The 12495-nt window shown below is 28.2% G+C and overlaps 2 protein-coding genes across 8 annotated transcripts in view; one reads left to right on the top strand and one right to left on the bottom strand.

The window, feature by feature from the left end:
• The window catches only part of LOC142332836 (EF-hand domain-containing family member C2-like), a 367638-nt gene that overhangs the window by 245472 nt on the left and 109671 nt on the right, over positions 1 to 12495 (bottom strand). The window lies entirely within an intron of this gene.
• Positions 1876 to 12495, top strand: part of LOC142332841 (facilitated trehalose transporter Tret1-like) — a 66420-nt gene continuing 55800 nt past the window's right edge. Inside the window, exon 1 of the mRNA XM_075379481.1 lies at positions 1876 to 1962. The gene's annotated coding sequence lies outside the window, so the exon portion shown is untranslated. The remainder of the gene's footprint in view (positions 1963 to 12495) is intronic.

Below are 12495 nucleotides of genomic sequence, written 5' to 3'. Positions count from 1 at the left end.
AGCGTTGGTGATCTCATTATCGGTAAACCTTATGAAATTGTATGGTTAGGGAAAATCGCTACACGTTATGGGAAGAGCATAGTATGTCGTTTACGAGATGGCGAAGAAGAACAACCATTTAACGTTTATTTACCAAGACGTTTTACCGAAACGCTTAATGAGGATGAATTAGAAACAATGGTATCTATGAAATTAAAACTCGTATATAAAGGACTAATTGGTAAAGCTTTCGATGTAGCATTCGAATAATGATTAACAGGTAGCTATTTAAGCCGTCCTTTTCAGGACAATAACACATTAAACAAACAACACAAAATTACACATACATACACAAAACAAAAAACACTTTAAACCCCCATTCAATAAAAACTGTAACTATTGTAGTTTTTTAAAATGTTTTCTTTTAAAGAAAACAAGATAGAAACCGATATTTAATTACATTTATTGAATGTAGTGGTTCCAAGGCCCGCGACATGATGTGGTAATAGATTTATCTACTATCGGATTATGTTGCAAATGGTGAGGAGAGTGTTTAGATATTTTTTTATTTATACAACTTATGTATGCGAAACATTTTTTTCAAGTTACTTCATGGTATTTCTTTACAAGACCATGATGCGATAAACATCAAACGTAAATGATGGATACTGGTAGACTTGCAATTGTTTCGCATATATACATGAAAGTTAACGGTTTTTTTTTCAAATAGATCTGTTGTGCAAGTTTATCGGTATCCATCGTTTGCGTTTGATGTCTATCGTATCGCGGTCTTGTAAAGATATATCATGAAGATATTTTTTGTAGATGAGTGTTTTGTAGGTCTACTGGGGAGAGATATCACTCTAAAAAAAAAATCAATGCGCCGCGGTTGCTACCTCTTGGGTGGTATGGAAATGCGACCATTTTTTCATACACAGAATAAAAGTCTCTCTTTATTTTTATTCGGAGTAATTTTTATAGTATCCAATCCAAAATGGCCGACCACCGCCATCTTGAATTAGTGACGTCAGTCGTGACACGTTTCCAAGATGGCGTGACGTCACAAATGGCGACCGTACCCCTATTTCCGTACTACTGCCGCTTACTAAAGGCTAAATAAAAACCATAATGAAATACAATATTAAAAATTTAATTTAAAACAACAAAATTCCCATTTGGCATACTCTAAACGGCGTAAATATACGAAATACGTTTTATTAATTATCATATATCAGAATATATATCTACGGCCTTAAGAAATAGCAAGAAATTTGATAACATCGTCATATTGTTCCCTAAAAGATTTTTTGATGTTAGCCCCAAATTTAAATTTCCGACGCGATGCCGCATAACGGGCACAGTACAAAACGGTGTAGTGTACCGTTAGTTGGAAGTTATATTAATCATAATAGGAATAATTCTTTAAAAAGTTTAGATTTCCTAAAACCAAGAAATCATTTGCAAATACAAATACTTTTGTAATTTAATTCATTTTAAAAGGACATCAATGTTTGTTTTATGTAATTACGATGAAAATAGTTTTATAAGTGACGTAATTTAATTTTAACATGACGTTCTACATGAAAATTACGGTGAGATATTTATAAATAATGAATAAACGACTAATGAAACGTTATTACTTTAATTAAAAGTAAAGTATATTTACAATGCATCAGTTTAATGAGAATGATTTAGTTCATGTAAATAATTGAAAATAAATTAAAAAAAAAAAAAATGTTCATTATATGTAATTTATACAACCTTACAGAAATGGCATTTTTAAAATTTAAAAATATAACAATTATTAATACAGAATTTTAATTTCTCTAATTATTAGTAGAATTTTAAATAGCTATTGAACGTACTTATTAAAAGAAAAATCTTTTATAAATTTAACGTTAACTTGTGTGGAAGTTAAAACACTTTGTTTATTACAAAAGTCAAAAAATATCCACTATTTTACTACAATGGTTTACGCGATAGGTAAGTGTAATGCATAATTAATTAATTTAACAAACTCCAATATAGATTTTGCATCCTTTTAAATCAGTTTCCTCCATATTTATTTTTCTATATTCCATATTTTGTGTGAATCTAATAGTATTTTTAGTTCTTTTTCGAAACTGTACCTTACGTAATAATAAATACATAAATCACAAAAAACTACACGGTGCGGATGTATTAAAAAAAAAACCAAAAAAACCAGATATTTTAAGACTAACTTAATTATCAACAAACGAAAAAGGATACGGTCAACTAAATTTCAAAAAATATAACGCAATAAAAATTGTTAAAACCAGAAGATTAACAATACGTCTATGGAGTTAGTTTAATTGCAGTAGACAGAAAAATTATTAATTATTCCTTAAAAATTAAGGAATTAAAATTTTCCATAAATTTCATTTCTGTACGTTTTATATGCCATAAAAATTGTATTTTTAAATCTATGAGAGCCGCCAATCTTTTTTTTTTTTTTAAATTATACAGAGCGAGTCAAAAGTGTGGAAACCCTTCAACAACTTTAAAAACGTTCCAGATTACTGTAACTTTCAGAATAAGATAACCCACCGGGTTGGTGTAATGGTGAACGCGTCTTCGTAAATCAACTAATTTGGAAGTCGAGAGTGCCAGCGTTCAAGTCCTAGTAAAGCCAGCTATTTTACACGGACTTGAATACTAGATCGTGGATACCGGTGTTCTTTGGCGGTTGGGTTTCAATTAACCACAAATCTCAGGAACGGTCGAACTGAGACTGTACAAGACTACACTTCATTTACACTCATACATATCATCCTCATTCGTCCTCTGAAGTATTTATCTGAAAGGTAATTACTGGAGGCTAAACAGGAAAAAGAAAGGATCACAGATAAATTGCATCCATTACAACCTGATAGTTCCACAACACTGGAATGTCTCAGAGAATGAATTCTGATGTGAATTAAATTAAATTAATAAACAGATGAAGCAACATTCAGTGAAAAGGTTCCCGTAGATTACAGATTTTAATAACATTTGATACAACTTGTAGCAAAAAATTGTGATAATATATGAAAATAAAGATAAGGAAATGTTAAATGTAAACGATAAAATTCACATTTACTTATTATTCAATAAAAACTTATACAGAATACGATCATCGGTTTTATGAAGATAGCTAATACTCATACGTTGCAGGAAAATAAGTTAATACTATGCCTTGAAGTTATACTGTAATCAGCATACAGAAACAAATATATTCTAAATGATCAAATGATGTTATAAAACATCAATCTTAATCATTATTATTTAATGTAATTAAAGTTATTTTTTAAAATAAATTGCAAAGCATTTTTATGTTCACATAATTGTTACTTAATTGAAGTAATGATATACTTTAATGTCTTCTTGATCACGTCATTTATTTAGTGACAATGTTATCACAAAACAATTTATGTATACACACACACTCTCTCTCACTCCACGTGTTTGTGTATATATTTTGAGTATAGTCTCACAGAAAGAGAGAGTTATTAAAGAATTAAAACCCTCAAGAAAAACTATTCGAATTTTAAATTTTAGCAAAACAATAGACATTGCAGTAAAAGATATACACTCTTAATGTATAAAAAGTGTAGCCACTGTTTTTTTCATTACTGAATTATAAAATAATTGATTATTCATTAAATCATGTAATACCCTAGTACCCTTCACATTTCTCATACAACTTTTATAAATTAGGCTCAATGAAACCTGTTCATGAGTGAATGTATCTGTAAACACCTTCAATTGAAATCAGAATAAACTTACCACCAAAATCTAGTAAAATCAAGTAAACCATTCAGTCTAGTATATGGATGCCATTCAAAAAACGTGTTGGTAATAATCCAACAATAGAGTAGTCAAGAAAAAGCATAATACAAAAATTATGTCGCAAAATAATTGTCTACATATGTAGAACAGTATTGTGCAATTTAATCTGAACAACGATGTTATTTAATAAAAAATAACTTTATTTAGAAAAAAATCATACCTGTAGAATTTGTGAATATCTAGTACTTAAAATGTCCTCCTTTATTCATCACTTCAACTAGTGTACTACATATTCTATTATCGATTTTATTTCTTCACCGTGAACCATAGCGATATTATTACTTTATTAAGATCAATTTTTGTGATACAATCCATTTTTGAGAATCGTTTTATGACTATTACCCAAAGATTTTCAATTGAGTTTAAATCTGGGGAGTTGCCTGGTCATGGGAGCGCTTTAACGTTTCATTCTTCAAAAACCTTTTCCACTTTTTTGGCAGTATGACATGGCTCTAAATCATGTTGGAACACTCTATTGCCATGTGGAAATTTGTTATGAAGTTGTGTCACAAACTCTTTCCTTCAGAATTTTGATATATCCATCAGTTTTCAACATACCGTCTACTGGAAGTAATGAACAATGCTTTTAAATGGGGAACAACCCAACAAAAATTTTTGAGGATGTTTAACTGATTGTTGGTTATGAGCAATTATGTATCTCAAACTGATGCTTTTCTAACATAACACTTTACCCCTTAACATAAAAATGAGACGTGTCAGAAAATAGCATTTATCTAGACTTCTCTGGAGCTTTTGAGCTTCCATCCAGCTGCAGGAAGTCTGCATTTAACAGTTGTCGTATGTAGATCTGTACAACTGTAAGCTAATTCTCAATATAAGTCTACAGCAAATAATTTTGGATCAAATTTACTTTTTCTCACTAATAAGTGATCCTGTGTTGGAGTAGTTTTTCTTTCACGGTCGGATTTGCCTTTTCCTTTTAGATGAAAAGAAACTGGTTTGTTTAAATTGTTTTAAAACCGCATTTACTGTTCCTAGTTCAACCACACTCAGAAGCTTTTTGTCGTGTCATACTGGTATACTCAGAAAGAGAAACAATCTTCAAATGCTTTCTTGGAGTTACATACATTATTCAAGACGCAAAACAATACATATGAAAATATGATTTTGTAATAAAACTGAAATAAACTTTCACAAAACACTAATTATAACATGAAAACTGCTAAATAATCATAGAATAATAATCTCATATTGCACAGACAACTTGAAGAATGGGTGTGATCAAGCAGTGTAGACACAACATAGAAACAAACAAAAGTTTACTTGTGTTATGTCTGGATTAACTTGCATGTTACTGTACATGCTATTTGATTAATATTGAGGAGCTGATTTATTTAAAGTAAAAATAGTTCAATATAATCTTCAACTATACACTTCCAGTACAGGAAGCCAAGTACTAACCCTCTGCACTATATCACAAACAATAAATTTTATTGCACTGGGATTGCAAAAAATAGACATTATTAAGTTTTCTTCAAGATATAAGAAACAGAGAGTAATGCTTAAGAACATTTAAAAAAATAATAAAACTAAATAGATAAAACAGAAACAAATTAATAAACAAAACTTAACAATTGCAAATCAATAATAAAAAATTTCTGCCTGTATTTATAAAGTTATAAATACAGGTAGTATTTATAACAGGAAGTTTATAATCATTAATTCAAAAGATAACACTCACTCATCCATCAAGAACTACTCTTCTAAAGTTGAAATTTGTTAAATTGGTTCTTCTTACATTTAAGGTACTCATAACAAAAGCTTTTGACATTTCAATTTGTAAAGATCTAAAACCTCTCCTCAAAGATAAATTAAGTTAAAAATGAATTGACTTTCTTTTTAGTGAATTCTTAATATATATATATATATATATATATATATATGAAACTCAGTGAAACTCTTTTCAGTAGTTTTTGATAAACTGAACTGCCAGGGAGAAGACAGATGAAAGAAATCTTTCACTGATCATTAAAAAGTCTCATTAAAAGTCTCAGTTTGATAAATCTGGTACGGTTGCATTAATTAACCCCAAACTAATTAAGTATACTCTGAGTATACTAATAGGATCGAGACTTGTTTTTAAACTTTTGACTTCAAACGTATTTATTTTAACTCCTGATGATGGCTTCCAAGTAAGCCGAAAGATTTAGAGTACATATCAACGTGCTGGAAAGGTAGATTATATTAATTGTTAATTTATTCATTTAACATATCAGCGGTACCATGTTTAAATTCTCAATTTCAAAGAACAAAGTTTCAATTTCTCAAAGTACTGTGTATAAGGTATACATATTGAACGTGTGTGTATGGTCTTAAAATAGTTTCTCCATTTCTTTTCGTTCTGAATTAATTTTTTAACCTCAAGACAATTACTACATCCTACATCCTCTGTTATTTTACTCTTTGTCTTCGTTTACATTTTTTACTAAAGAAGATTTAATAAATTTAACATTTTCAAAACACAATCTTAAAGGAATTGCTTTTGTAGCTGCCTTCATTGATTGCTACTATTATTCGCAATCCAATGACATCAGCTGATGTTATTGCTGGTGTTTTTTTCTTTACCGAGTTAACAAACAAATATTTAAAATACGGTTGAAAAATGTTTGGATTTAAATCGTCTATTTAGTATACATTATTGAGTACTTTGCTTTATATTTTACAATGTTCAGATGTGTGTTTTTGTCTGGTTGATTTTACATATCTTGATCACATTTTAATATACCAAAAAATGTTGTAGAATATTTAAACAGTAATGTTATAATAAACAAACAAACTAAATTAAAATCTAACACGATGTTCAACATTATTTTAAATATGTAGCTTATTAACTAAAAAAAAAACTAGCAAAAAACTGAAAATAGCACCTTCATAAATCCAAATGATTACAAAAATGTTATGTTGAGAATTTTGAGAATATTATATTTATTAAAAGTGGTAAAGTTTTCATTATAAAAAACATTTTATCCCTTACTACTAATTTGTTATGTATTTCCCTTACTATTTTGTTATGTATTTAAAGATAAATGCATAACAAAATTAATTAAAGAGGTTTCCAAAATAATATAGAAAATTTAACTTTTTTTTAGACTCAAAATCTTCAAAATGTAATTTTTTTTTAATTCTTATTTTCAAAATTTAAGTTTTTTTTAGACTCAAAATTTGCAAAATTAATTTTTTTTAGACTTTCAAAATTTTATATTTTTTTACTCAAAATTTTCAAAATATAATTTTTTTTAGCCTTTCAAAATTTTCAAAATGTAATTTTTTTTTAGATTCTTTATTTTCAAAATGTAATTTTTTTAGATTCAAAATGTTCAAAATTTAATTATTTTTTTTACTCAAAATTTTCAAAATTTAATTTTTTTTACTCCAAATTTTCAAAATTTAATTTTTTTTAGACACAAAATTTTCAAAATTTATTTTTTTTTTTTAGACTCAAAATTTCAGTTAGATTAAAAGAATATCGAACAATTTAAGTAAATATTATTAAATAAAATAACTTTATAAACTGCAGCTACTTAATAACCATTAATTTCATATCTACTTAAAAATTTAAAAGTTTTTTCTACATTTATTTTTTTATTTGAATCGGCAGAAAAATGCAAAAGGCACATCTGATAAAAATAAGTAAATATAATAAAACAATAAAAGCGAGACTGCTAGTAAAGTATCAGTTCTTCGCAAATACGTTTTTCCCTCACCAGACATTTTCCCTTTAATTTTCTAATTATTGCGTTAAATGGATAATTTGTCACAATGAGATGACGGTAAAAATAAAAAGATCAAATCATTCATAAAGATCATAAAGATATACACAATGTCTAATGTGACTAAATATACTGGTCGAACCGAGATCCTCCTCGTTTTATTGAAATTTGATAAAAATACAATTAACAGATTACTTCTAAAATTAAGAAATATTTTCCTGTCTTGTTTATACATACATAAACTTAAAAAGATTAATAATTTTATCACCTGGAATTATTTAATAAAAATTAATAAAATGTAATTAGACAATTTAATTGTTAGTCGTAAATTATCAGATAAAAAGGCATTCAGAGAGGATGATATTACTTCTATTATTTATAATATTAAATAAATGTAATATAAATAAAAAGCAAAAATAAGGAAAATTAATGTTTCCTCACTATACTTATTTCTGATAAAATAAATTACCAAAAGACCTTCAATTTATATCGCATATATAGGATATAACAAAGTAATATAAATAGATAAAACTCATTTTATTAAATGTAACAAGCAACTATAATTAAGAGATATCACAGGCATATGAAACTACAATCTATTTGATTTTTTAATGCACGTCATACTAAAGGGTACAAATAGCATAAACAAAAATGGTAAGTTAAAATTTATTTTCAAAAATCATTAAAGGTATTAGTTTTAGATCTAAAAAAATTTATGTAATTTGGACTTTTTTAACAAAATGTAAAAAATAGATGTAAAATAAATAGTCAATAACCGGTTATATATGTTGCAGGGAAATTAAGAAAACGGAGATTTGATCAAATCCCTAAGGTAGATGATCAATTTAAGGAAAATGTTAAAATTACAACTCTGTGGGGTGAAGAAAGTAAGTGATTTGATCAAATCAGTGAAAAGATGAAATACTAAGTATTTATTTAGTAAACCGTGCATTATTAAATGTAGAATAGGTAATACAATAGGTAATATACATTGAAACACAAATTATTTATTCGATACTAATTAGCAAAATAAATAGGTACTTAAACTGATATTTTTAGTTAAATTATAAACATTTTTAGTGAACGTATTAATAAATAATAATGTTCATTCATTTTTATTAAAACACGTTGACCGCATCTCGAGTTACAAAGTAACAAAAAGATTACGCATTTACTTTTTTTTTACAGGCCCTTTTTTTATTTTACATTGTATTTTGGATTTTTCACAGGAACATTTCTTAAATCCTTGATTTCCAAATAAGGATAATTTTTCTGCAATCTCATGCAGACTGTTATTAGTCCGTGGAACTGAAATGAAGTGTAAATCTTGTACAGTCGAGTGTAAATGTTAAGTGTAGTCTTGTACAGTCTCAGTTCGACCGTTCCTGAGATGTGTGGTTAATTGAAACCAAACCATCAAAGAACACCGGTACTCACGATCTAGTATTCAAATCGCTGTAAAAATCTTACTAGGACTTACTAGGAAACGCTGTAACTCTCGATTAGCTGATTTGGGAAGACGCGTTCACCACTAGACCAACCCGATGGGTTTAACCTTAACTTAACTTAAATGTAAAACCTAATGTGTTCCTGTGGTGTGGAGCGGTGAGGTAAGGGGGACTGGTAACTAGCGAAACACATGGCTATGCGAGCCCTGATTTGTTGATTTGTTTATTTCATCTTTTCAGTAAACGATCAAATCACTTTCTTTAGGGAAATCACCCCACAGAGTTGTAATTTTAACATCTTTCGTGAACTGATCAAATTCCTAAGGGAATTTGATCAAATCTACGTTTTTATCATCTCCCTACAATATACATATATTGTATATATATATATATATATATATATAATGAGCTACCATTTGAGATTAGAAATGGTAATACTTTATGCAGATAACAACAACGCTGCTACTGTATATTGTTTATTATGAATGTTTATATCAATATTGAATAAAAATAAAGTTTTAGGTCAAACAATGATGAACAATGTTTCTTTTGTATTTTTTTACATAAAATTGAATAGTGTAATCAACTTCTGAATTTAAAAAAAATTACTCAAAAATTGATTGTTCCAAGTAATTATTTTACATTTTTGAGCAATGTTTTTGATTATAGATTCTTTTTTATTTTACTAAAAAGGAAAAAAATGAGCACCGGCAGAACTCTGTACGATGCTTTTTCAAAGTAGAATTATTTTTGAAAAAGTGTTTCGGACCGGATACAATTTTTTTATCTAAAAATATTTGTGGTTGTTTTAAAACACAAAAAGATATACTTTCACCAAGTTTCGTCAAAATTAAACTATTTTTGCACAAATGAAAAATAAAACGCGAAAAACAAGAATAATATTTACTGCATTTTTCTCGAAAATTAAGAGGTTATGTTAAAAAGTTGTAGATTTTTGCATGGTATACAAATTTTGTATTGAAATTTTTTTTCTGACATCAACTTTCGCGGGAAATCGCAATAATACCATTTTCCACCCCTTTTCAATCCCCTACATCTTACCCTCCCACCACCACCGTTAACCATTTATTTTTTTTTATGTTTATTATAAGCCCGTTTACCATTCCCACTTATAAAAGTCCAGGTAACAATTTTTTTCTCTAAATGTAATTTGGTTGGATTATAACTTATCCCGTTAATAAAATTCTTGACATACTGATTACCTCCTCGCTTGGAATGCCTGAATAGATACATTAGCAAAAAATAGAAATAACAGGAGAGAGCAAATAAAATCACTCAGGAAATGTAATCAATTATAATTAAGAAATTTTTGGCCTATTTTTTTAGATTAAAATCAAATTCTTTTGATGAGGATTCCTCAGTTTCTAATCGATTCCATCGCTTTTAAGTCTTCATGTAGTAAATTATGTATCATTTGAGAAGGAGTCTTGATATCATTCTTTTGTGTATGTCGTAAGTTGTTTGCAATGTCACAAACTGACTTCTTTGATTATACACCATTAGCCGACTATCATATTTTATCAATTGGCTTGTCGATGGAATTCTGGCTGGCTGGCTGGCCGGCCCATTGAAACTGCACAAATCATTGTGACTCATACAATGCTGTTGTCAGCTAAGATCCACTGTTCTTAAGTAGTTTATATTTTTATATTAAAGGACATACTCATGATTTTAATATTTTTAAACTTCTAGCACTTTTGCCCTTAACAAAGGCAGTACAGGTTGAGCATAGTTAGAATACATTGTTCCAAAAATAGTTTAAACGGACAAGGAACAATATTATTACTAAGACAGCAAGGTTCAACAATATTAAGATAACTAGGTTTGTTGATAGTCAATGAGAACAGTTTCACAGAGTTATTGATTTCTCACATAAAATACTCACTTCTGTTTTAGGAATTATACCACCAAAAAACAAAATTTATAGAAATATTAGGTTTCTGCAGAAAGCTATCAGATATGCAGTAGGAAAAACGAAATATAAAACCTGAAGGCAATCTTACTAAGAGAGAAATTTTTTAGTAAAATCTTATTAAATATTGAGCGAAAATTGTTAAGAAAGAGAAGTAGGCTGATGGATCGTACATTGAGTCATCCGGGTTGAAAATAATTATTTTGATGAAAGAAGGTTTAGTAAAGAACAAAAAACTTAATAATATAATAATCACAATATATGAATTGTTAAATTTTTTATGCGAAATATTTTAATATTAAAACCTTTTCTACAAAAACAGATACGAGAACAGCATCATACCAATCAAATTACTAATAAAAAATGAAAATAAACAAATTAACACACAAAAAATGTAGCAAAGATGATCTGAAAAAAAATTGAAAAATAAGACAACTAAAAGCTTTATACCTCCTCAATTACATAACGCATTGTTTCACTGAAGAAAGTGATACATTAATCTTTCGCTTTATAGTATCTCTTCCAGTCTTTCTTATGGCTGTGACACCATAAGAAGAACTTATGCTATATGCAAAGCACCTGAGGCACAATTGCTTTATCTGAGAGTAATGATTTTTTCATTATTTAGCCAGCCTCTACGGCTAACAGAATAAAGGTGTCAGTTATAGGAATATTATCTACATTTTAATAGGCTTGACATGTTACATTTGGATCACTGAATAAAGGAAATGAGAAATTTTACTCTTCAATTTCCTTCTTAAGCCAGTTAGTATATGGATTTATAATCTTTGAAGATGGCTTTTTCACTTTTGGGAGTGATTTCATTTCAAGTCACCGACAAATTTTATAGCCATGTAGAAATTTGTGGCACTACCACCAAAAAAAATTCATCAATTCTTTCAATTTTGACACATTGATAAAAATAAGGAAAAGAGTGTAATTAAATAAGTGTAGTATAAGAGTGTAATTAATATCTTAAAGAAACTGCTAACAGGTTTACAAACTGATTGAGCTCTAGAATGCCGGAAAATATAATTTTTTTTTCACCCAAAGTTTTCAAACTAATTTTCACTAAATTTTTATACAAAAATACTTTACTCATCAGGTTATGTGAAATAAAAATCAAATGCCAGGCAATGACGAGAATAAAATAATGAACAAGATACATTTTTCCATCTTAATAACCTTCTAGTCTAGTTGAGTGAAAAACTTACAACAGCACCACCAGAGAAATTTACTTTTCAAAAGGAAAGTAATCATTTAAATTGATCCGTTTAATAATGATTAAAAGTTGAATATATACATAAGGTAAAAAATATAGAGTCAAACCATCGGGGTAGAAAAATTACCTACTTAAGGGTAGTTGAAAAACATAGAGAGGATGGGATTAATATAAGAATGAGAATGGTTTTTGAATGGTACTAATGATAACAGACAACATATAAAAGTACTCTACAGAAAGAAATAAATAAAAAAGTAACTGAGAATGATAGCAAAAGATGAAAAGAGTGAATGACAGAACTGATGATGTAAGAGTGAATATAATTTTTTTCAC

Source organism: Lycorma delicatula, chromosome 12, assembly GCF_047948215.1.
Source record: "Lycorma delicatula isolate Av1 chromosome 12, ASM4794821v1, whole genome shotgun sequence".
In the NCBI taxonomy this organism is placed as follows: Eukaryota; Metazoa; Arthropoda; class Insecta; order Hemiptera; family Fulgoridae; genus Lycorma; species Lycorma delicatula.
Note: the sequence above shows the minus strand (reverse complement) of the source record. Positions and strands in the feature narration are given on the sequence as shown.